Below are 20,987 nucleotides of genomic sequence, written 5' to 3'. Positions count from 1 at the left end.
GATATGAAAAAGCACTTGGGAACAGAAAAAAACAATTTTCTTGAAGTCATCACCCAGGAAGGTTTTGCCAGGTCTTGGACTCATTAGCATATACATTCCCATAATCCACTGCTCCTAGCCAGAGACTGTTTGTCTAGCCATGGTTGTAATGAGTTCTCTGTTGCACATGCTGATTGCTCCAGCCAAGCACCTATCAACTTTGCGCAGTGGCATTACCGTAGCTTATGAGGGCAAACCGAGGCGTGATTATTGCTAGTTGAAAACTTTACCCAATACCCCACCATGATGACTAGTAATATAGTCAGCATTGGCAATTTTTGCTAGTCTCCCAGGAGACTATAAGATTTTGTAAAGGAAAGATGTTTTGGAGTTAGTCTATTTTCTTGAATCTTCTGTATGTGAAAAACCACAATTGACTGTGTCTTCTAGTTGCTGATTTTGAAGATTGGTTTAGAGATTAGTGTTTTTAATAAGACGTGTTGGAGTTAGTCTATTTTCTTGCATCTTCTGTATATGAAAAACCACAATTACATCCGTGTCTTCCAGTTGCTGATTTTGAAGATTGATGTAGAGATTAGTGTTTTTAATAAGACGTGTTGGAGTTAGTCTATTTTCTTGCATCTTCTGTATATGAAAAACCACAATTACATCCGTGTCTTCCAGTTGCTGATTTTGAAGATTGATGTAGAGATTAGTGTTTTTATCTCTGTTGATCTGGAGATGTTCCAGAATTTTTGAATGCATTGTCATGCAAATTTGGGATAAATTCCTTACAATTTTTGCTACCAGAGTGTGAGATATGAAAAAGCACTTGGGAACAGAAAATACAATTTCCTTGAAGTCATCACCCAGGAAGGTTTTGCCAGGTCTTGGACTCATTAGCATATACATTCCCATAATCCACTGCTCCTAGCCAGAGACTGTTTGTCTAGCCATGGTTGTAATGAGTTCTCTGTTGCACATGCTGATTGCTCCAGCCAAGCACCTATCAACTTTGCGCAGTGGCATTATCATAGCTTATGAGGTCAAACCGAGGCGTGATTATTGCTAGTTGAAAACTTTACCCAATACCCCGCCATGATGACTTGCAATATAGTCAGCATTGGCAATTTTTGCTAGTCTCCCAGGAGACTATAAGATTTTGTAAAGGAAAGATGTGTTGGAGTTAGTCTATTTTTTTTAATCTTCTGTATGTGAAAAACCACAGTTCACTGTGTCTTCCAGTTGCTGATTTTGAAGATTGGTTTAGAGATTAGTGTTTTGAATAAGACGTGTTGGAGTTAGTCTATTTTCTTGCATCTTCTGTATATGAAAAACCACAATTATATCCGTGTCTTCCAGTTGCTGATTTTGAAGATTGATGTAGAGATTAGTGTTTTTAATAAGACGTGTTGGAGTTAGTCTATTTTCTTGCATCTTCTGTATATGAAAAACCACAATTACATCCGTGTCTTCCAGTTGCTGATTTTGAAGATTTATGTAGAGATTAGTGTTTTTATCTCTGTTTATCTGGAGATGTTCCAGAATTTTTGAATGCATTGTCATGCAAATTGGAGATAAATTCCTTACAATTTTTGCTACCAGAGTGTGAGATATGAAAAAGCACTTGGGAACAGAAAATACAATTTCCTTGAAGTCATCACCCAGGAAGGTTTTGCCAGGTCTTGGACTCATTAGCATATACATTCCCATAATCCACTGCTCCTAGCCAGAGACTGTTTGTCTAGCCATGGTTGTAATGAGTTCTCTGTTGCACATGCTGATTGCTCCAGCCAAGCACCTATCAATTTTGAGCAGTGGCATTATTATAGCTTACGAGGTCAAACCGAGGCGTGATTATTGCTAGTTGAAAACTTTACCCAATACCCCGCCATGATGACTTGCAATATAGTCAGCATTTGCAATTTTTGCTAGTCTCCCAGGAGACTATAAGATTTTGTAAAGGAAAGATGTGTTGGAGTTAGTCTATTTTCTTGAATCTTCTGTATGTGAAAAAACACAATTGACTGTGTCTTCCAGTTGCTGATTTTGAAGATTGGTTTAGAGATTAGTGTTTTTAATAAGACGTGTTGGAGTTAGTCTATTTTCTTGCATCTTCTGTATATGAAAAACCACAATTACATCCGTGTCTTCCAGTTGCTGATTTTGAAGATTGATGTAGAGATTAGTGTTTTTATCTCTGTTTATCTGGAGATGTTCCAGAATTTTTGAATGCATTGTCATGCAAATTGGAGATAAATTCCTTACAATTTTTGCTACCAGAGTGTAAGATATGAAAAAGCACTTGGGAACAGAAAATACAATTTCCTTGAAGTCATCACCTAGGAAGGTTTTGCCAGGTCTTGGACTCATTAGCATATACATTCCCATAATCCACTGCTCCTAGCCAGAGACTGTTTGTCTAGCCATGGTTGTAATGAGTTCTCTGTTGCACATGCTGATTGCTCCAGCCAAGCACCTATCAACTTTGCGCAGTGGCATTATCATAGCTTATGAGGTCAAACCGAAGCGTGATTATTGCTAGTTGAAAACTTTACCCAATACTCTGCCATGATGACTTGCAATATAGTCAGCATTGGCAATTTTTGCTAGTCTCCCAGGAGACTATAAGATTTTGTAAAGGAAAGATGTGTTGGAGTTAGTCTATTTTCTTGAATCTTCTGTAAGTGAAAAACCACAATTACATCCGTGTCTTCCAGTTGCTGATTTTGAAGATTGGTTTAGAGATTAGTGTTTTTAATAAGATGTGTTGGAGTTAGTCTATTTTCTTGCATCTTCTGTATATGAAAAACCACAATTACATCCGTGTCTTCCAGTTGCTGATTTTGAAGATTGATGTAGAGATTAGTGTTTTTATCTCTGTTTATCTGGAGATGTTCCAGAATTTTTGAATGCATTGTCATGCAAATTTGGGATAAATTCCTTACAATTTTTGCTACCAGAGTGTGAGATATGAAAAAGCACTTGGGAACAGAAAATACAATTTCCTTGAAGTCATCACCCAGGAAGGTTTTGCCAGGTCTTGGACTCATTAGCATATACATTCCCATAATCCACTGCTCCTAGCCAGAGACTGTTTGTCTAGCCATGGTTGTAATGAGTTCTCTGTTGCACATGCTGATTGCTCCAGCCAAGCACCTATCAACTTTGCGCAGTGGCATTATCATAACTTATGAGGTCAAACCGAGGCGTGATTATTGCTACTTGAAAACTTTACCCAATACCCTGCCATGATGACTTGCAGTATAGTCAGCATTGGCAATTTTTGCTAGTCTCCCAGGAGACTATAAGATTTTGTAAAGGAAAGATGTGTTGGAGTTAGTCTATTTTTTTTAATCTTCTCTATGTGAAAAACCACAATTGACTGTGTCTTCCAGTTGCTGATTTTGAAGATTGGTTTAGAGATTAGTGTTTTTAATAAGATGTGTTGGAGTTAGTCTATTTTCTTGCATCTTCTGTATATGAAAAACCACAATTACATCCGTGTCTTCCAGTTGCTGATTTTGAAGATTGATGTAGAGATTAGTGTTTTTAATAAGACGTGTTGGAGTTAGTCTATTTTCTTGCATCTTCTGTATATGAAAAACCACAATTACATCCGTGTCTTCCAGTTGCTGATTTTGAAGATTGATGTAGAGATTAGTGTTTTTATCTCTGTTTATCTGGAGATGTTCCAGAATTTTTGAATGCATTGTCATGCAAATTGGAGATAAATTCCTTACAATTTTTGCTACCAGAGTGTGAGATATGAAAAAGCACTTGGGAACAGAAAATACAATTTCCTTGAAGTCATCACCCAGGAAGGTTTTGCCAGGTCTTGGACTCATTAGCATATACATTCCCATAATCCACTGCTCCTAGCCAGAGACTGTTTGTCTAGCCATGGTTGTAATGAGTTCTCTGTTGCACATGCTGATTGCTCCAGCCAAGCACCTATCAACTTTGCGCAGTGGCATTATCATAGCTTATGAGGTCAAACCGAGGTGTGATTATTGCTAGTTAAAAACTTTACCCAATACCCCGCCATGATGACTTGCAATATAGTCAGCATTGGCAATTTTTGCTAGTCTCCCAGGAGACTATAAGATTTTGTAAAGGAAAGATGTGTTGGAGTTAGTCTATTTTTTTGAATCTTCTGTATGTGAAAAACCACAATTGACTGTGTCTTCCAGTTGCTGATTTTGAAGATTGGTTTAGAGATTAGTGTTTTGAATAAGACGTGTTGGAGTTAGTCTATTTTCTTGCATCTTCTGTATATGAAAAACCACAATTACATCCGTGTCTTCCAGTTGCTGATTTTGAAGATTGGTGTAGAGATTAGTGTTTTTAATAAGACGTGTTGGAGTTAGTCTATTTTCTTGCATCTTCTGTATATGAAAAACCACAATTACATCCGTGTCTTCCAGTTGCTGATTTTGAAGATTGATGTAGAGATTAGTGTTTTTATCTCTGTTTATCTGGAGATGTTCCAGAATTTTTGAATGCATTGTCATGCAAATTGGAGATAAATTCCTTACAATTTTTGCTACCAGAGTGTGAGATATGAAAAAGCACTTGGGAACAGAAAATACAATTTCCTTGAAGTCATCACCTAGGAAGGTTTTGCCAGGTCTTGGACTCATTAGCATATACATTCCCATAATCCACTGCTCCTAGCCAGAGACTGTTTGTCTAGCCATGGTTGTAATGAGTTCTCTGTTGCACATGCTGATTGCTCCAGCCAAGCACCTATCAACTTTGCGCAGTGGCATTATCATAGCTTATGAGGTCAAACCGAAGCGTGATTATTGCTAGTTGAAAACTTTACCCAATACCCTGCCATGATGACTTGCAATATAGTCAGCATTGGCAATTTTTGCTAGTCTCCCAGGAGACTATAAGATTTTGTAAAGGAAAGATGTGTTGGAGTTAGTCTATTTTTTTGAATCTTCTGTATGTGAAAAACCACAATTGACTGTGTCTTCCAGTTGCTGATTTTGAAGGTTGGTTTAGAGATTAGTGTTTTTAATAAGACGTGTTGGAGTTAGTCTATTTTCTTGCATCTTCTGTATATGAAAAACCACAATTACATCCGTGTCTTCCAGTTGCTGATTTTGAAGATTGATGTAGAGATTAGTGTTTTTATCTCTGTTTATCTGGAGATGTTCCAGAATTTTTGAATGCATTGTCATGCAAATTGGAGATAAATTCCTTACAATTTTTGCTACCAGAGTGTGAGATATGAAAAAGCACTTGGGAACAGAAAATACAATTTCCTTGAAGTCATCACCCAGGAAGGTTTTGCCAGGTCTTGGACTCATTAGCATATACAATCCCATAATCCACTGCTCCTAGCCAGAGACTGTTTGTCTAGCCATGGTTGTAATGAGTTCTCTGTTGCACATGCTGATTGCTCCAGCCAAGCACCTATCAACTTTGCGCAGTGGCATTATCATAGCTTATGAGGTCAAACCGAGGCGTGATTATTGCTAGTTGAAAACTTTACCCAATACCCCGCCATGATGACTTGCAATATAGTCAGCATTGGCAATTTTGCTAGTCTCCCAGGAGACTATAAGATTTTGTAAAGGAAAGATGTGTTGGAGTTAGTCTATTTTTTTGAATCTTCTGTATGTGAAAAACCACAATTGACTGTGTCTTCCAGTTGCTGATTTTGAAGATTGGTTTAGAGATTAGTGTTTTGAATAAGACGTGTTGGAGTTAGTCTATTTTCTTGCATCTTCTGTATATGAAAAACCACAATTACATCCGTGTCTTCCAGTTGCTGATTTTGAAGATTGGTGTAGAGATTAGTGTTTTTAATAAGACGTGTTGGAGTTAGTCTATTTTCTTGCATCTTCTGTATATGAAAAACCACAATTACATCCGTGTCTTCCAGTTGCTGATTTTGAAGATTGATGTAGAGATTAGTGTTTTTATCTCTGTTTATCTGGAGATGTTCCAGAATTTTTGAATGCATTGTCATGCAAATTGGAGATAAATTCCTTACAATTTTTTCTACCAGAGTGTGAGATATGAAAAAGCACTTGGGAACAGAAAATACAATTTCCTTGAAGTCATCACCCAGGAAGGTTTTGCCAGGTCTTGGACTCATTAGCATATACATTCCCATAATCCACTGCTCCTAGCCAGAGACTGTTTGTCTAGCCATGGTTGTAATGAGTTCTCTGTTGCACATGCTGATTGCTCCAGCCAAGCACCTATCAACTTTGCGCAGTGGTATTATCATAGCTTATAAGGTCAGACCGAGGCGTGATTATTGCTAGTTGAAAACTTTACCCAATACCCCGCCATGATGACTTGCAATATAGTCAGCATTGGCAATTTTTGCTAGTCTCCCAGGAGACTATAAGATTTTGTAAAGGAAAGATGTGTTGGAGTTAGTCTATTTTTTTGAATCTTCTGTATGTGAAAAACCACAATTGACTGTGTCTTCCAGTTGCTGATTTTGAAGATTGGTTTAGAGATTAGTGTTTTGAATAAGACGTGTTGGAGTTAGTCTATTTTCTTGAATCTTCTGTATATGAAAAACCACAATTACATCCGTGTCTTCCAGTTGCTGATTTTGAAGATTGATGTAGAGATTAGTGTTTTTAATAAGACGTGTTGGAGTTAGTCTATTTTCTTGCATCTTCTGTATATGAAAAACCACAATTACATCCGTGTCTTCCAGTTGCTGATTTTGAAGATTGATGTAGAGATTAGTGTTTTTATCTCTGTTTATCTGGAGATGTTCCAGAATTTTTGAATGCATTGTCATGCAAATTGAAGATAAATTCCTTACAATTTTTGCTACCAGAGTGTGAGATATGAAAAAGCACTTGGGAACAGAAAATACAATTTCCTTGAAGTCATCACCCAGGAAGGTTTTGCCAGGTCTTGGACTCATTAGCATATACATTCCCATAATCCACTGCTCCTAGCCAGAGACTGTTTGTCTAGCCATGGTTGTAATGAGTTCTCTGTTGCACATGCTGATTGCTCCAGCCAAGCACCTATCAACTTTGCGCAGTGGCATTATCATAGCTTATGAGGTCAAACCGAGGCGTGGTTATTGCTAGTTGAAAACTTTACCCAATACCCCGCTATGATGACTTGCAATATAGTCAGCATTGGCAATTTTTGCTAGTCTCCCAGGAGACTATAAGATTTTGTAAAGGAAAGATGTGTTGGAGTTAGTCTATTTTCTTGAATCTTCTGTATATGAAAAACCACAATTACATCCGTGTCTTCCAGTTGCTGATTTTGAAGATTGGTTTAGAGATTAGTGTTTTTAATAAGATGTGTTGGAGTTAGTCTATTTTCTTGCATCTTCTGTATATGAAAAACCACAATTACATCCGTGTCTTCCAGTTGCTGATTTTGAAGATTGATGTAGAGATTAGTGTTTTTATCTCTGTTTATCTGGAGATGTTCCAGAATTTTTGAATGCATTGTCATGCAAATTAGAGATAAATTCCTTACAATTTTTGCTACCAGAGTGTGAGATATGAAAAAGCACTTGGGAACAGAAAATACAATTTCCTTGAAGTCATCAGCCAGGAAGGTTTTGCCAGGTCTTGGACTCATTAGCATATACATTCCCATAATCCACTGCTCCTAGCCAGAGACTGTTTGTCTAGCCATGGTTGTAATGAGTTCTCTGTTGCACATGCTGATTGCTCCAGCCAAGCACCTATCAACTTTGCGCAGTGGCATTATCATAGCTTATGAGGGCAAACCGAAGCGTGATTATTGCTAGTTGAAAACTTTACCCAATACTCTGCCATGATGACTTGCAATATAGTCAGCATTGGCAATTTTTGCTAGTCTCCCAGGAGACTATAAGATTTTGTAAAGGAAAGATGTGTTGGAGTTAGTCTATTTTCTTGAATCTTCTGTAAGTGAAAAACCACAATTACATCCGTGTCTTCCAGTTGCTGATTTTGAAGATTGGTTTAGAGATTAGTGTTTTTAATAAGATGTGTTGGAGTTAGTCTATTTTCTTGCATCTTCTGTATATGAAAAACCACAATTACATCCGTGTCTTCCAGTTGCTGATTTTGAAGATTGATGTAGAGATTAGTGTTTTTATCTCTGTTTATCTGGAGATGTTCCAGAATTTTTGAATGCATTGTCATGCAAATTGGAGATAAATTCCTTACAATTTTTGCTACCAGAGTGTGAGATATGAAAAAGCACTTGGGAACAGAAAATACAATTTCCTTGAAGTCATCACCCAGGAAGGTTTTGCCAGGTCTTGGACTCATTAGCATATACATTCCCATAATCCACTGCTCCTAGCCAGAGACTGTTTGTCTAGCCATGGTTGTAATGAGTTCTCTGTTGCACATGCTGATTGCTCCAGCCAAGCACCTATCAACTTTGCGCAGTGGCATTATCATAGCTTATGAGGTCAAACCGAGGTGTGATTATTGCTAGTTAAAAACTTTACCCAATACCACGCCATGATGACTTGCAATATAGTCAGCATTGGCAATTTTTGCTAGTCTCCCAGGAGACTATAAGATTTTGTAAAGGAAAGATGTGTTGGAGTTAGTCTATTTTTTTGAATCTTCTGTATGTGAAAAACCACAATTGACTGTGTCTTCCAGTTGCTGATTTTGAAGATTGGTTTAGAGATTAGTGTTTTGAATAAGACGTGTTGGAGTTAGTCTATTTTCTTGCATCTTCTGTATATGAAAAACCACAATTACATCCGTGTCTTCCAGTTGCTGATTTTGAAGATTGGTGTAGAGATTAGTGTTTTTAATAAGACGTGTTGGAGTTAGTCTATTTTCTTGCATCTTCTGTATATGAAAAACCACAATTACATCCGTGTCTTCCAGTTGCTGATTTTGAAGATTGATGTAGAGATTAGTGTTTTTATCTCTGTTTATCTGGAGATGTTCCAGAATTTTTGAATGCATTGTCATGCAAATTGGAGATAAATTCCTTACAATTTTTGCTACCAGAGTGTGAGATATGAAAAAGCACTTGGGAACAGAAAATACAATTTCCTTGAAGTCATCACCTAGGAAGGTTTTGCCAGGTCTTGGACTCATTAGCATATACATTCCCATAATCCACTGCTCCTAGCCAGAGACTGTTTGTCTAGCCATGGTTGTAATGAGTTCTCTGTTGCACATGCTGATTGCTCCAGCCAAGCACCTATCAACTTTGCGCAGTGGCATTATCATAGCTTATGAGGTCAATCCGAAGCGTGATTATTGCTAGTTGAAAACTTTACCCAATACCCTGCCATGATGACTTGCAATATAGTCAGCATTGGCAATTTTTGCTAGTCTCCCAGGAGACTATAAGATTTTGTAAAGGAAAGATGTGTTGGAGTTAGTCTATTTTTTTGAATCTTCTGTATGTGAAAAACCACAATTGACTGTGTCTTCCAGTTGCTGATTTTGAAGGTTGGTTTAGAGATTAGTGTTTTTAATAAGACGTGTTGGAGTTAGTCTATTTTCTTGCATCTTCTGTATATGAAAAACCACAATTACATCCGTGTCTTCCAGTTGCTGATTTTGAAGATTGGTGTAGAGATTAGTGTTTTTAATAAGACGTGTTGGAGTTAGTCTATTTTCTTGCATCTTCTGTATATGAAAAACCACAATTACATCCGTGTCTTCCAGTTGCTGATTTTGAAGATTGATGTAGAGATTAGTGTTTTTATCTCTGTTTATCTGGAGATGTTCCAGAATTTTTGAATGCATTGTCATGCAAATTGGAGATAAATTCCTTACAATTTTTGCTACCAGAGTGTGAGATATGAAAAAGCACTTGGGAACAGAAAATACAATTTCCTTGAAGTCATCACCCAGGAAGGTTTTGCCAGGTCTTGGACTCATTAGCATATACATTCCCATAATCCACTGCTCCTAGCCAGAGACTGTTTGTCTAGCCATGGTTGTAATGAGTTCTCTGTTGCACATGCTGATTGCTCCAGCCAAGCACCTATCAACTTTGCGCAGTGGTATTATCATAGCTTATAAGGTCAGACCGAGGCATGATTATTGCTAGTTGAAAACTTTACCCAATACCCCGCCATGATGACTTGCAATATAGTCAGCATTGGCAATTTTTGCTAGTCTCCCAGGAGACTATAAGATTTTGTAAAGGAAAGATGTGTTGGAGTTAGTCTATTTTTTTGAATCTTCTGTATGTGAAAAACCACAATTGACTGTGTCTTCCAGTTGCTGATTTTGAAGATTGGTTTAGAGATTAGTGTTTTGAATAAGACGTGTTGGAGTTAGTCTATTTTCTTGAATCTTCTGTATATGAAAAACCACAATTACATCCGTGTCTTCCAGTTGCTGATTTTGAAGATTGATGTAGAGATTAGTGTTTTTAATAAGACGTGTTGGAGTTAGTCTATTTTCTTGCATCTTCTGTATATGAAAAACCACAATTACATCCGTGTCTTCCAGTTGCTGATTTTGAAGATTGATGTAGAGATTAGTGTTTTTATCTCTGTTTATCTGGAGATGTTCCAGAATTTTTGAATGCATTGTCATGCAAATTGAAGATAAATTCCTTACAATTTTTGCTACCAGAGTGTGAGATATGAAAAAGCACTTGGGAACAGAAAATACAATTTCCTTGAAGTCATCACCCAGGAAGGTTTTGCCAGGTCTTGGACTCATTAGCATATACATTCCCATAATCCACTGCTCCTAGCCAGAGACTGTTTGTCTAGCCATGGTTGTAATGAGTTCTCTGTTGCACATGCTGATTGCTCCAGCCAAGCACCTATCAACTTTGCGCAGTGGCATTATCATAGCTTATGAGGTCAAACCGAGGCGTGATTATTGCTAGTTGAAAACTTTACCCAATACCCCGCTATGATGACTTGCAATATAGTCAGCATTGGCAATTTTTGCTAGTCTCCCAGGAGACTATAAGATTTTGTAAAGGAAAGATGTGTTGGAGTTAGTCTATTTTCTTGAATCTTCTGTATATGAAAAACCACAATTACATCCGTGTCTTCCAGTTGCTGATTTTGAAGATTGGTTTAGAGATTAGTGTTTTTAATAAGATGTGTTGGAGTTAGTCTATTTTCTTGCATCTTCTGTATATGAAAAACCACAATTACATCCGTGTCTTCCAGTTGCTGATTTTGAAGATTGATGTAGAGATTAGTGTTTTTATCTCTGTTTATCTGGAGATGTTCCAGAATTTTTGAATGCATTGTCATGCAAATTTGGGATAAATTCATTACAATTTTTGCTACCAGAGTGTGAGATATGAAAAAGCACTTGGGAACAGAAAATACAATTTCCTTGAAGTCATCACCCAGGAAGGTTTTGCCAGGTCTTGGACTCATTAGCATATACATTCCCATAATCCACTGCTCCTAGCCAGAGACTGTTTGTCTAGCCATGGTTGTAATGAGTTCTCTGTTGCACATGCTGATTGCTCCAGCCAAGCACCTATCAACTTTGCGCAGTGGCATTATCATAGCTTATGAGGTCAAACCGAGGCGTGATTATTGCTAGTTGAAAACTTTACCCAATACCCCGCCATGATGACTTGCAATATAGTCAGCATTGGCAATTTTTGCTAGTCTCCCAGGAGACTATAAGATTTTGTAAAGGAAAGATGTGTTGGAGTTAGTCTATTTTCTTGAATCTTCTGTATGTGCAAAACCACAATTACATCCGTGTCTTCCAGTTGCTGATTTTGAAGATTGGTTTAGAGATTAGTGTTTTTAATAAGATGTGTTGGAGTTAGTCTATTTTCTTGCATCTTCTGTATATGAAAACCCACAATTACATCCGTGTCTTCCAGTTGCTGATTTTGAAGATTGATGTAGAGATTAGTGTTTTTATCTCTGTTTATCTGGAGATGTTCCAGAATTTTTGAATGCATTGTCATGCAAATTTGGGATAAATTCCTTACAATTTTTGCTACCAGAGTGTGAGATATGAAAAAGCACTTGGGAACAGAAAATACAATTTCCTTGAAGTCATCACCCAGGAAGGTTTTGCCAGGTCTTGGACTCATTAGCATATACATTCCCATAATCCACTGCTCCTAGCCAGAGACTGTTTGTCTAGCCATGGTTGTAATGAGTTCTCTGTTGCACATGCTGATTGCTCCAGCCAAGCACCTATCAACTTTGCGCAGTGGCATTATCATAGCTTATGAGGTCAAACTGAGGCGTGATTATTGCTAGTTGAAAACTTTACCCAACACTCTGCCATGATGACTTGCAATATAGTCAGCATTGGCAATTTTTGCTAGTCTCCCAGGAGACTATAAGGTTTTGTAAAGGAAAGATGTGTTGGAGTTAGTCTATTTTTTTTGAATCTTCTGTATGTGGAAAACCACAATTGACTGTGTCTTCCAGTTGCTGATTTTGAAGATTGGTTTAGAGATTAGTGTTTTGAATAAGACATGTTGGAGTTAGTCTATTTTCTTGCATCTTCTGTATATGAAAAACCACAATTACATCCGTGTCTTCCAGTTGCTGATTTTGAAGATTGATATAGAGATTAGTGTTTTTAATAAGACGTGTTGGAGTTAGTCTATTTTCTTGCATCTTCTGTATATGAAAAACCACAATTACATCCGTGTCTTCCAGTTGCTGATTTTGAAGATTGATGTAGAGATTAGTGTTTTTATCTCTGTTTATCTGGAGATGTTCCAGAATTTTTGAATGCATTGTCATGCAAATTGGAGATAAATTCCTTACAATTTTTGCTACCAGAGTGTGAGATATGAAAAAGCACTTGGGAACAGAAAAAACAATTTCCTTGAAGTCATCACCCAGGAAGGTTTTGCCAGGTCTTGGACTCATTAGCATATACATTCCCATAATCCACTGCTCCTAGCCAGAGACTGTTTGTCTAGCCATGGTTGTAATGAGTTCTCTGTTGCACATGCTGATTGCTCCAGCCAAGCACCTATCAACTTTGCGCAGTGGCATTATCATAGCTTATGAGGTCAAACCGAGGCGTGATTATTGCTAGTTGAAAACTTTACCCAATACCCCGCCATGATGACTTGCAATATAGTCAGCATTGGCAATTTTTGCTAGTCTCCCAGGAGACTATAAGATTTTGTAAAGGAAAGATGTGTTGGAGTTAGTCTATTTTCTTGAATCTTCTGTATGTGAAAAACCACAATTACATCCCTGTCTTCCAGTTGCTGATTTTGAAGATTGATGTAGAGATTAGTGTTTTTATCTCTGTTTATCTGGAGATGTTCCAGAATTTTTGAATGCATTGTCATGCAAATTTGGGATAAATTCCTTACAATTTTTGCTACCAGAGTGTGAGATATGAAAAAGCACTTGGGAACAGAAAATACAATTTCCTTGAAGTCATCACCCAGGAAGGTTTTGCCAGGTCTTGGACTCATTAGCATATACATTCCCATAATCCACTGCTCCTAGCCAGAGACTGTTTGTCTAGCCATGGTTGTAATGAGTTCTCTGTTGCACATGCTGATTGCTCCAGCCAAGCACCTATCAACTTTGCGCAGTGGCATTATCATAGCTTATGAGGTCAAACCGAGGCGTGATTATTGCTAGTTGAAAACGTTACCCAACACCCTGCCATGATGACTTGCAATATAGTCAGCATTGGCAATTTTTGCTAGTCTCCCAGGAGACTATAAGATTTTGTAAAGGAAAGATGTGTTGGAGTTAGTCTATTTTTTTGAATCTTCTGTATGTGGAAAACCACAATTGACTGTGTCTTCCAGTTGCTGATTTTGAAGATTGGTTTAGAGATTAGTGTTTTGAATAAGACATGTTGGAGTTAGTCTATTTTCTTGCATCTTCTGTATATGAAAAACCACAATTACATCCGTGTCTTCCAGTTGCTGATTTTGAAGATTGATGTAGAGATTAGTGTTTTTAATAAGACGTGTTGGAGTTAGTCTATTTTCTTGCATCTTCTGTATATGAAAAACCACAATTACATCCGTGTCTTCCAGTTGCTGATTTTGAAGATTGATGTAGAGATTAGTGTTTTTATCTCTGTTTATCTGGAGATGTTCCAGAATTTTTGAATGCATTGTCATGCAAATTGGAGATAAATTCCTTACAATTTTTGCTACCAGAGTGTGAGATATGAAAAAGCACTTGGGAACAGAAAATACAATTTCCTTGAAGTCATCACCCAGGAAGGTTTTGCCAGGTCTTGGACTCATTAGCATATACATTCCCATAATCCACTGCTCCTAGCCAGAGACTGTTTGTCTAGCCATGGTTGTAATGAGTTCTCTGTTGCACATGCTGATTGCTCCAGCCAAGCACCTATCAACTTTGCGCAGTGGCATTATCATAGCTTATGAGGTCAAACCGAGGCGTGATTATTGCTAGTTGAAAACTTTACCCAATACCCCGCTATGATGACTTGCAATATAGTCAGCATTGGCAATTTTTGCTAGTCTCCCAGGAGACTATAAGATTTTGTAAAGGAAAGATGTGTTGGAGTTAGTCTATTTTCTTGAATCTTCTGTATGTGGAAAACCACAATTACATCCGTGTCTTCCAGTTGCTGATTTTGAAGATTGGTTTAGAGATTAGTGTTTTTAATAAGATGTGTTGGAGTTAGTCTATTTTCTTGCATCTTCTGTATATGAAAAACCACAATTACATCCCTGTCTTCCAGTTGCTGATTTTGAAGATTGATGTAGAGATTAGTGTTTTTATCTCTGTTTATCTGGAGATGTTCCAGAATTTTTGAATGCATTGTCATGCAAATTTGGGATAAATTCCTTACAATTTTTGCTACCAGAGTGTGAGATATGAAAAAGCACTTGGGAACAGAAAATACAATTTCCTTGAAATCATCACCCAGGAAGGTTTTGCCAGGTCTTGGACTCATTAGCATATACATTCCCATAATCCACTGCTCCTAGCCAGAGACTGTTTGTCTAACCATGTTGTAATGAGTTCTCTGTTGCACATGCTGATTGCTCCAGCCAAGCACCTATCAACTTTGCGCAGTGGCATTATCATAGCTTATGAGGTCAAACCGAGGCGTGATTATTGCTAGTTGAAAACTTTACCCAATACCCTGCCATGATGACTTGCAATATAGTCAGCATTGGCAATTTTTGCTAGTCTCCCAGGAGACTATAAGATTTTGTAAAGGAAAGATGTGTTGGAGTTAGTCTATTTTCTTGAATCTTCTGTATGTGAAAAACCACAATTACATCCGTGTCTTCCAGTTGCTGATTTTGAAGATTGGTTTAGAGATTAGTGTTTTGAATAAGACGTGTTGGAGTTAGTCTATTTTCTTGCATCTTCTGTATATGAAAAACCACAATTACATCCGTGTCTTCCAGTTGCTGATTTTGAAGATTGATGTAGAGATTAGTGTTTTTAATAAGACGTGTTGGAGTTAGTCTATTTTCTTGCATCTTCTGTATATGAAAAACCACAATTACATCCGTGTCTTCCAGTTGCTGATTTTGAAGATTGATGTAGAGATTAGTGTTTTTATCTCTGTTTATCTGGAGATGTTCCAGAATTTTTGAATGCATTGTCATGCAAATTGGAGATAAATTCCTTACAATTTTTGCTACCAGAGTGTGAGATATGAAAAAGCACTTGGGAACAGAAAATACAATTTCCTTGAAGTCATCACCCAGGAAGGTTTTGCCAGGTCTTGGACTCATTAGCATATACATTCCCATAATCCACTGCTCCTAGCCAGAGACTGTTTGTCTAGCCATGGTTGTAATGAGTTCTCTGTTGCACATGCTGATTGCTCCAGCCAAGCACCTATCAACTTTGCGCAGTGGCATTATCATAGCTTATGAGGTCAAACCGAGGCGTGATTATTGCTAGTTGAAAACTTTACCCAATACCCCGCCATGATGACTTGCAATATAGTCAGCATTGGCAATTTTGCTAGTCTCCCAGGAGACTATAAGATTTTGTAAAGGAAAGATGTGTTGGAGTTAGTCTATTTTTTTGAATCTTCTGTATGTGAAAAACCACAATTGACTGTGTCTTCCAGTTGCTGATTTTGAAGATTGGTTTAGAGATTAGTGTTTTGAATAAGACGTGTTGGAGTTAGTCTATTTTCTTGCATCTTCTGTATATGAAAAACCACAATTACATACGTGTCTTCCAGTTGCTGATTTTGAAGATTGGTGTAGAGATTAGTGTTTTTAATAAGACGTGTTGGAGTTAGTCTATTTTCTTGCATCTTCTGTATATGAAAAACCACAATTACATCCGTGTCTTCCAGTTGCTGATTTTGAAGATTGATGTAGAGATTAGTGTTTTTATCTCTGTTTATCTGGAGATGTTCCAGAATTTTTGAATGCATTGTCATGCAAATTGGAGATAAATTCCTTACAATTTTTGCTACCAGAGTGTGAGATATGAAAAAGCACTTGGGAACAGAAAATACAATTTCCTTGAAGTCATCACCCAGGAAGGTTTTGCCAGGTCTTGGACTCATTAGCATATACATTCCTATAATCCACTGCTCCTAGCCAGAGACTGTTTGTCTAGCCATGGTTGTAATGAGTTCTCTGTTGCACATGCTGATTGCTCCAGCCAAGCACCTATCAACTTTGCGCAGTGGTATTATCATAGCTTATAAGGTCAGACCGAGGCGTGATTATTGCTAGTTGAAAACTTTACCCAATACCCCGCCATGATGACTTGCAATATAGTCAGCATTGGCAATTTTTGCTAGTCTCCCAGGAGACTATAAGATTTTGTAAAGGAAAGATGTGTTGGAGTTAGTCTATTTTTTTGAATCTTCTGTATGTGAAAAACCACAATTGACTGTGTCTTCCAGTTGCTGATTTTGAAGATTGGTTTAGAGATTAGTGTTTTGAATAAGACGTGTTGGAGTTAGTCTATTTTCTTGAATCTTCTGTATATGAAAAACCACAATTACATCCGTGTCTTCCAGTTGCTGATTTTGAAGATTGATGTAGAGATTAGTGTTTTTAATAAGACGTGTTGGAGTTAGTCTATTTTCTTGCATCTTCTGTATATGAAAAACCACAATTACATCCGTGTCTTCCAGTTGCTGATTTTGAAGATTGATGTAGAGATTAGTGTTTTTATCTTTGTTTATCTGGAGATGTTCCAGAATTTTTGAATGCATTGTCATGCAAATTGAAGATAAATTCCTTACAATTTTTGCTACCAGAGTGTGAGATATGAAAAAGCACTTGGGAACAGAAAATACAATTTCCTTGAAGTCATCACCCAGGAAGGTTTTGCCAGGTCTTGGACTCATTAGCATATACATTCCCATAATCCACTGCTCCTAGCCAGAGACTGTTTGTCTAGCCATGGTTGTAATGAGTTCTCTGTTGCACATGCTGATTGCTCCAGCCAAGCACCTATCAACTTTGCGCAGTGGCATTATCATAGCTTATGAGGTCAAACCGAGGCGTGATTATTGCTAGTTGAAAACTTTACCCAATACCCCGCTATGATGACTTGCAATATAGTCAGTATTGGCAATTTTTGCTAGTCTCCCAGGAGACTATAAGATTTTGTAAAGGAAAGATGTGTTGGAGTTAGTCTATTTTCTTGAATCTTCTGTATATGAAAAACCACAATTACATCCGTGTCTTCCAGTTGCTGATTTTGAAGATTGGTTTAGAGATTAGTGTTTTTAATAAGATGTGTTGGAGTTAGTCTATTTTCTTGCATCTTCTGTATATGAAAAACCACAATTACATCCGTGTCTTCCAGTTGCTGATTTTGAAGATTGATGTAGAGATTAGTGTTTTTATCTCTGTTTATCTGGAGATGTTCCAGAATTTTTGAATGCATTGTCATGCAAATTTGGGATAAATTCATTACAATTTTTGCTACCAGAGTGTGAGATATGAAAAAGCACTTGGGAACAGAAAATACAATTTCCTTGAAGTCATCACCCAGGAAGGTTTTGCCAGGTCTTGGACTCATTAGCATATACATTCCCATAATCCACTGCTCCTAGCCAGAGACTGTTTGTCTAGCCATGGTTGTAATGAGTTCTCTGTTGCACATGCTGATTGCTCCAGCCAAGCACCTATCAACTTTGCGCAGTGGCATTATCATAGCTTATGAGGTCAAACCGAGGCGTGATTATTGCTAGTTGAAAACTTTACCCAATACCCCGCCATGATGACTTGCAATATAGTCAGCATTGGCAATTTTTGCTAGTCTCCCAGGAGACTATAAGATTTTGTAAAGGAAAGATGTGTTGGAGTTAGTCTATTTTCTTGAATCTTCTGTATGTGCAAAACCACAATTACATCCGTGTCTTCCAGTTGCTGATTTTGAAGATTGGTTTAGAGATTAGTGTTTTTAATAAGATGTGTTGGAGTTAGTCTATTTTCTTGCATCTTCTGTATATGAAAACCCACAATTACATCCGTGTCTTCCAGTTGCTGATTTTGAAGATTGATGTAGAGATTAGTGTTTTTATCTCTGTTTATCTGGAGATGTTCCAGAATTTTTGAATCCATTGTCATGCAAATTTGGGATAAATTCCTTACAATTTTTGCTACCAGAGTGTGAGATATGAAAAAGCACTTGGGAACAGAAAATACAATTTCCTTGAAGTCATCACCCAGGAAGGTTTTGCCAGGTCTTGGACTCATTAGCATATACATTCCCATAATCCACTGCTCCTAGCCAGAGACTGTTTGTCTAGCCATGGTTGTAATGAGTTCTCTGTTGCACATGCTGATTGCTCCAGCCAAGCACCTATCAACTTTGCGCAGTGGCATTATCATAGCTTATGAGGTCAAACTGAGGCGTGATTATTGCTAGTTGAAAACTTTACCCAACACTCTGCCATGATGACTTGCAATATAGTCAGCATTGGCAATTTTTGCTAGTCTCCCAGGAGACTATAAGGTTTTGTAAAGGAAAGATGTGTTGGAGTTAGTCTATTTTTTTGAATCTTCTGTATGTGGAAAACCACAATTGACTGTGTCTTCCAGTTGCTGATTTTGAAGATTGGTTTAGAGATTAGTGTTTTGAATAAGACATGTTGGACTTAGTCTATTTTCTTGCATCTTCTGTATATGAAAAACCACAATTACATCCGTGTCTTCCAGTTGCTGATTTTGAAGATTGATATAGAGATTAGTGTTTTTAATAAGACGTGTTGGAGTTAGTCTATTTTCTTGCATCTTCTGTATATGAAAAACCACAATTACATCCGTGTCTTCCAGTTGCTGATTTTGAAGATTGATGTAGAGATTAGTGTTTTTATCTCTGTTTATCTGGAGATGTTCCAGAATTTTTGAATGCATTGTCATGCAAATTGGAGATAAATTCCTTACAATTTTTGCTACCAGAGTGTGAGATATGAAAAAGCACTTGGGAACAGAAAAAACAATTTCCTTGAAGTCATCACCCAGGAAGGTTTTGCCAGGTCTTGGACTCATTAGCATATACATTCCCATAATCCACTGCTCCTAGCCAGAGACTGTTTGTCTAGCCATGGTTGTAATGAGTTCTCTGTTGCACATGCTGATTGCTCCAGCCAAGCACCTATCAACTTTGCGCAGTGGCATTATCATAGCTTATGAGGTCAAACCGAGGCGTGATTATTGCTAGTTGAAAACTTTACCCAATACCCCGCCATGATGACTTGCAATATAGTCAGCATTGGCAATTTTTGCTAGTCTCCCAGGAGACTATAAGATTTTGTAAAGGAAAGATGTGTTGGAGTTAGTCTATTTTCTTGAATCTTCTGTATGTGAAAAACCACAATTACATCCCTGTCTTCCAGTTGCTGATTTTGAAGATTGATGTAGAGATTAGTGTTTTTATCTCTGTTTATCTGGAGATGTTCCAGAATTTTTGAATGCATTGTCATGTAAATTTGGGATAAATTCCTTACAATTTTTGCTACCAGAGTGTGAGATATGAAAAAGCACTGGGGAACAGCAAATACAATTTCCTTGAAGTCATCACCCAGGAAGGTTTTGCCAGGTCTTGGACTCATTAGCATATACATTCCCATAATCCACTGCTCCTAGCCAGAGACTGTTTGTCTAGCCATGGTTGTAATGAGTTCTCTGTTGCACATGCTGATTGCTCCAGCCAAGCACCTATCAACTTTGCGCAGTGGCATTATCATAGCTTATGAGGTCAAACCGCGGCGTGATTATTGCTAGTTGAAAACTTTACCCAATACCCCACCATGATGACTTGCAATATAGTCAGCATTGGCAATTTTTGCTAGTCTCCCAGGAGACTATAAGATTTTGTAAAGGAAAGATGTGTTGGAGTTAGTCTATTTTCTTGAATCTTCTCTATGTGAAAAACCACAATTGACTGTGTCTTCCAGTTGCTGATTTTGAAGATTGGTTTAGAGATTAGTGTTTTTAATAAGACGCGTTGGAGTTAGTCTATTTTCTTGCATCTTCTGTATATGAAAAACCACAATTACATCCGTGTCTTCCAGTTGCTGATTTTGAAGATTGATGTAGAGATTAGTGTTTTTAATAAGACGTGTTGGAGTTAGTCTATTTTCTTGCATCTTCTGTATATGAAAAACCACAATTACATCCGTGTCTTCCAGTTGCTGATTTTGAAGATTGATGTAGAGATTAGTGTTTTTATCTCTGTTTATCTGGAGATGTTCCAGAATTTTTGAATGCATTGTCATGCAAATTTGGGATAAATTCCTTACAATTTTTGCTACCAGAGTGTGAGATATGAAAAAGCACTTGGGAACAGAAAATACAATTTCCTTGAAGTCATCACCCAGGAAGGTTTTGCCAGGTCTTGGGCTCATTAGCATATACATTCCCATAATCCACTGCTCCTAGCCAGAGACTGTTTGTCTAACCATGGTTGTAATGAGTTCTCTGTTGCACATGCTGATTGCTCCAGCCAAGCACCTATCAACTTTGCGCAGTGGCATTATCATAGCTTATGAGGTCAAACCGAGGCATGATTATTGCTAGTTGAAAACTTTACCCAATACCCTGCCATGATGACTTGCAATATAGTCAGCATTGGCAATTTTTGCTAGTCTCCCAGGAGACTATGAGAT

The 20,987-nt window shown here is 37.6% G+C and overlaps 29 non-coding genes across 29 annotated transcripts; all 29 read left to right on the top strand.

Moving 5' to 3' along the window:
- The first annotated feature begins 195 nt into the window (after nucleotides 1–195).
- Nucleotides 196–336, top strand: LOC146076771 (U4 spliceosomal RNA). Its single transcript, XR_014474169.1, has one exon. It is a non-coding gene; the product is annotated as a U4 spliceosomal RNA (small nuclear RNA).
- A 654-nt stretch (nucleotides 337–990) lies between these two features.
- Nucleotides 991–1,131, top strand: LOC146076485 (U4 spliceosomal RNA). The gene has a single exon (XR_014473885.1). It is a non-coding gene; the product is annotated as a U4 spliceosomal RNA (small nuclear RNA).
- A 654-nt stretch (nucleotides 1,132–1,785) lies between these two features.
- On the top strand, nucleotides 1,786–1,926 carry LOC146076790 (U4 spliceosomal RNA). The gene has a single exon (XR_014474190.1). It is a non-coding gene; the product is annotated as a U4 spliceosomal RNA (small nuclear RNA).
- Nucleotides 1,927–2,463: 537 nt separating this feature from the next.
- On the top strand, nucleotides 2,464–2,604 carry LOC146076629 (U4 spliceosomal RNA). The gene has a single exon (XR_014474029.1). It is a non-coding gene; the product is annotated as a U4 spliceosomal RNA (small nuclear RNA).
- A 539-nt stretch (nucleotides 2,605–3,143) lies between these two features.
- LOC146076783 (U4 spliceosomal RNA) lies at nucleotides 3,144–3,284 on the top strand. The gene has a single exon (XR_014474182.1). It is a non-coding gene; the product is annotated as a U4 spliceosomal RNA (small nuclear RNA).
- Nucleotides 3,285–3,938: 654 nt separating this feature from the next.
- On the top strand, nucleotides 3,939–4,079 carry LOC146076721 (U4 spliceosomal RNA). The gene has a single exon (XR_014474119.1). It is a non-coding gene; the product is annotated as a U4 spliceosomal RNA (small nuclear RNA).
- Nucleotides 4,080–4,733: 654 nt separating this feature from the next.
- LOC146076495 (U4 spliceosomal RNA) lies at nucleotides 4,734–4,874 on the top strand. The gene has a single exon (XR_014473895.1). It is a non-coding gene; the product is annotated as a U4 spliceosomal RNA (small nuclear RNA).
- Nucleotides 4,875–5,411: 537 nt separating this feature from the next.
- Nucleotides 5,412–5,551, top strand: LOC146076749 (U4 spliceosomal RNA). Its single transcript, XR_014474147.1, has one exon. It is a non-coding gene; the product is annotated as a U4 spliceosomal RNA (small nuclear RNA).
- A 654-nt stretch (nucleotides 5,552–6,205) lies between these two features.
- On the top strand, nucleotides 6,206–6,346 carry LOC146076736 (U4 spliceosomal RNA). The gene has a single exon (XR_014474134.1). It is a non-coding gene; the product is annotated as a U4 spliceosomal RNA (small nuclear RNA).
- A 654-nt stretch (nucleotides 6,347–7,000) lies between these two features.
- On the top strand, nucleotides 7,001–7,141 carry LOC146076658 (U4 spliceosomal RNA). The gene has a single exon (XR_014474057.1). It is a non-coding gene; the product is annotated as a U4 spliceosomal RNA (small nuclear RNA).
- A 539-nt stretch (nucleotides 7,142–7,680) lies between these two features.
- On the top strand, nucleotides 7,681–7,821 carry LOC146076699 (U4 spliceosomal RNA). The gene has a single exon (XR_014474098.1). It is a non-coding gene; the product is annotated as a U4 spliceosomal RNA (small nuclear RNA).
- Nucleotides 7,822–8,360: 539 nt separating this feature from the next.
- Nucleotides 8,361–8,501, top strand: LOC146076737 (U4 spliceosomal RNA). Its single transcript, XR_014474135.1, has one exon. It is a non-coding gene; the product is annotated as a U4 spliceosomal RNA (small nuclear RNA).
- Nucleotides 8,502–9,155: 654 nt separating this feature from the next.
- Nucleotides 9,156–9,296, top strand: LOC146076630 (U4 spliceosomal RNA). Its single transcript, XR_014474030.1, has one exon. It is a non-coding gene; the product is annotated as a U4 spliceosomal RNA (small nuclear RNA).
- Nucleotides 9,297–9,950: 654 nt separating this feature from the next.
- LOC146076725 (U4 spliceosomal RNA) lies at nucleotides 9,951–10,091 on the top strand. The gene has a single exon (XR_014474123.1). It is a non-coding gene; the product is annotated as a U4 spliceosomal RNA (small nuclear RNA).
- A 654-nt stretch (nucleotides 10,092–10,745) lies between these two features.
- Nucleotides 10,746–10,886, top strand: LOC146076565 (U4 spliceosomal RNA). The gene has a single exon (XR_014473965.1). It is a non-coding gene; the product is annotated as a U4 spliceosomal RNA (small nuclear RNA).
- A 539-nt stretch (nucleotides 10,887–11,425) lies between these two features.
- On the top strand, nucleotides 11,426–11,566 carry LOC146076484 (U4 spliceosomal RNA). The gene has a single exon (XR_014473884.1). It is a non-coding gene; the product is annotated as a U4 spliceosomal RNA (small nuclear RNA).
- A 539-nt stretch (nucleotides 11,567–12,105) lies between these two features.
- LOC146076745 (U4 spliceosomal RNA) lies at nucleotides 12,106–12,246 on the top strand. Its single transcript, XR_014474143.1, has one exon. It is a non-coding gene; the product is annotated as a U4 spliceosomal RNA (small nuclear RNA).
- A 655-nt stretch (nucleotides 12,247–12,901) lies between these two features.
- LOC146076483 (U4 spliceosomal RNA) lies at nucleotides 12,902–13,042 on the top strand. Its single transcript, XR_014473883.1, has one exon. It is a non-coding gene; the product is annotated as a U4 spliceosomal RNA (small nuclear RNA).
- A 422-nt stretch (nucleotides 13,043–13,464) lies between these two features.
- Nucleotides 13,465–13,605, top strand: LOC146076738 (U4 spliceosomal RNA). Its single transcript, XR_014474136.1, has one exon. It is a non-coding gene; the product is annotated as a U4 spliceosomal RNA (small nuclear RNA).
- Nucleotides 13,606–14,259: 654 nt separating this feature from the next.
- Nucleotides 14,260–14,400, top strand: LOC146076563 (U4 spliceosomal RNA). The gene has a single exon (XR_014473963.1). It is a non-coding gene; the product is annotated as a U4 spliceosomal RNA (small nuclear RNA).
- Nucleotides 14,401–14,938: 538 nt separating this feature from the next.
- Nucleotides 14,939–15,079, top strand: LOC146076573 (U4 spliceosomal RNA). Its single transcript, XR_014473973.1, has one exon. It is a non-coding gene; the product is annotated as a U4 spliceosomal RNA (small nuclear RNA).
- Nucleotides 15,080–15,735: 656 nt separating this feature from the next.
- On the top strand, nucleotides 15,736–15,875 carry LOC146076748 (U4 spliceosomal RNA). The gene has a single exon (XR_014474146.1). It is a non-coding gene; the product is annotated as a U4 spliceosomal RNA (small nuclear RNA).
- Nucleotides 15,876–16,529: 654 nt separating this feature from the next.
- Nucleotides 16,530–16,670, top strand: LOC146076735 (U4 spliceosomal RNA). Its single transcript, XR_014474133.1, has one exon. It is a non-coding gene; the product is annotated as a U4 spliceosomal RNA (small nuclear RNA).
- Nucleotides 16,671–17,324: 654 nt separating this feature from the next.
- Nucleotides 17,325–17,465, top strand: LOC146076652 (U4 spliceosomal RNA). The gene has a single exon (XR_014474051.1). It is a non-coding gene; the product is annotated as a U4 spliceosomal RNA (small nuclear RNA).
- A 539-nt stretch (nucleotides 17,466–18,004) lies between these two features.
- Nucleotides 18,005–18,145, top strand: LOC146076482 (U4 spliceosomal RNA). Its single transcript, XR_014473882.1, has one exon. It is a non-coding gene; the product is annotated as a U4 spliceosomal RNA (small nuclear RNA).
- A 539-nt stretch (nucleotides 18,146–18,684) lies between these two features.
- On the top strand, nucleotides 18,685–18,825 carry LOC146076743 (U4 spliceosomal RNA). The gene has a single exon (XR_014474141.1). It is a non-coding gene; the product is annotated as a U4 spliceosomal RNA (small nuclear RNA).
- Nucleotides 18,826–19,479: 654 nt separating this feature from the next.
- LOC146076480 (U4 spliceosomal RNA) lies at nucleotides 19,480–19,620 on the top strand. Its single transcript, XR_014473880.1, has one exon. It is a non-coding gene; the product is annotated as a U4 spliceosomal RNA (small nuclear RNA).
- A 422-nt stretch (nucleotides 19,621–20,042) lies between these two features.
- Nucleotides 20,043–20,183, top strand: LOC146076770 (U4 spliceosomal RNA). The gene has a single exon (XR_014474168.1). It is a non-coding gene; the product is annotated as a U4 spliceosomal RNA (small nuclear RNA).
- A 654-nt stretch (nucleotides 20,184–20,837) lies between these two features.
- Nucleotides 20,838–20,978, top strand: LOC146076527 (U4 spliceosomal RNA). The gene has a single exon (XR_014473927.1). It is a non-coding gene; the product is annotated as a U4 spliceosomal RNA (small nuclear RNA).
- The last annotated feature ends 9 nt before the right edge of the window (nucleotides 20,979–20,987 follow it).

This window comes from Crinia signifera, chromosome 4 (assembly GCF_055691185.1).
Source record: "Crinia signifera chromosome 4, ASM5569118v1, whole genome shotgun sequence".
NCBI classification, from domain to species: domain Eukaryota; kingdom Metazoa; phylum Chordata; class Amphibia; order Anura; family Myobatrachidae; genus Crinia; species Crinia signifera.
Note: the sequence above shows the minus strand (reverse complement) of the source record. Positions and strands in the feature narration are given on the sequence as shown.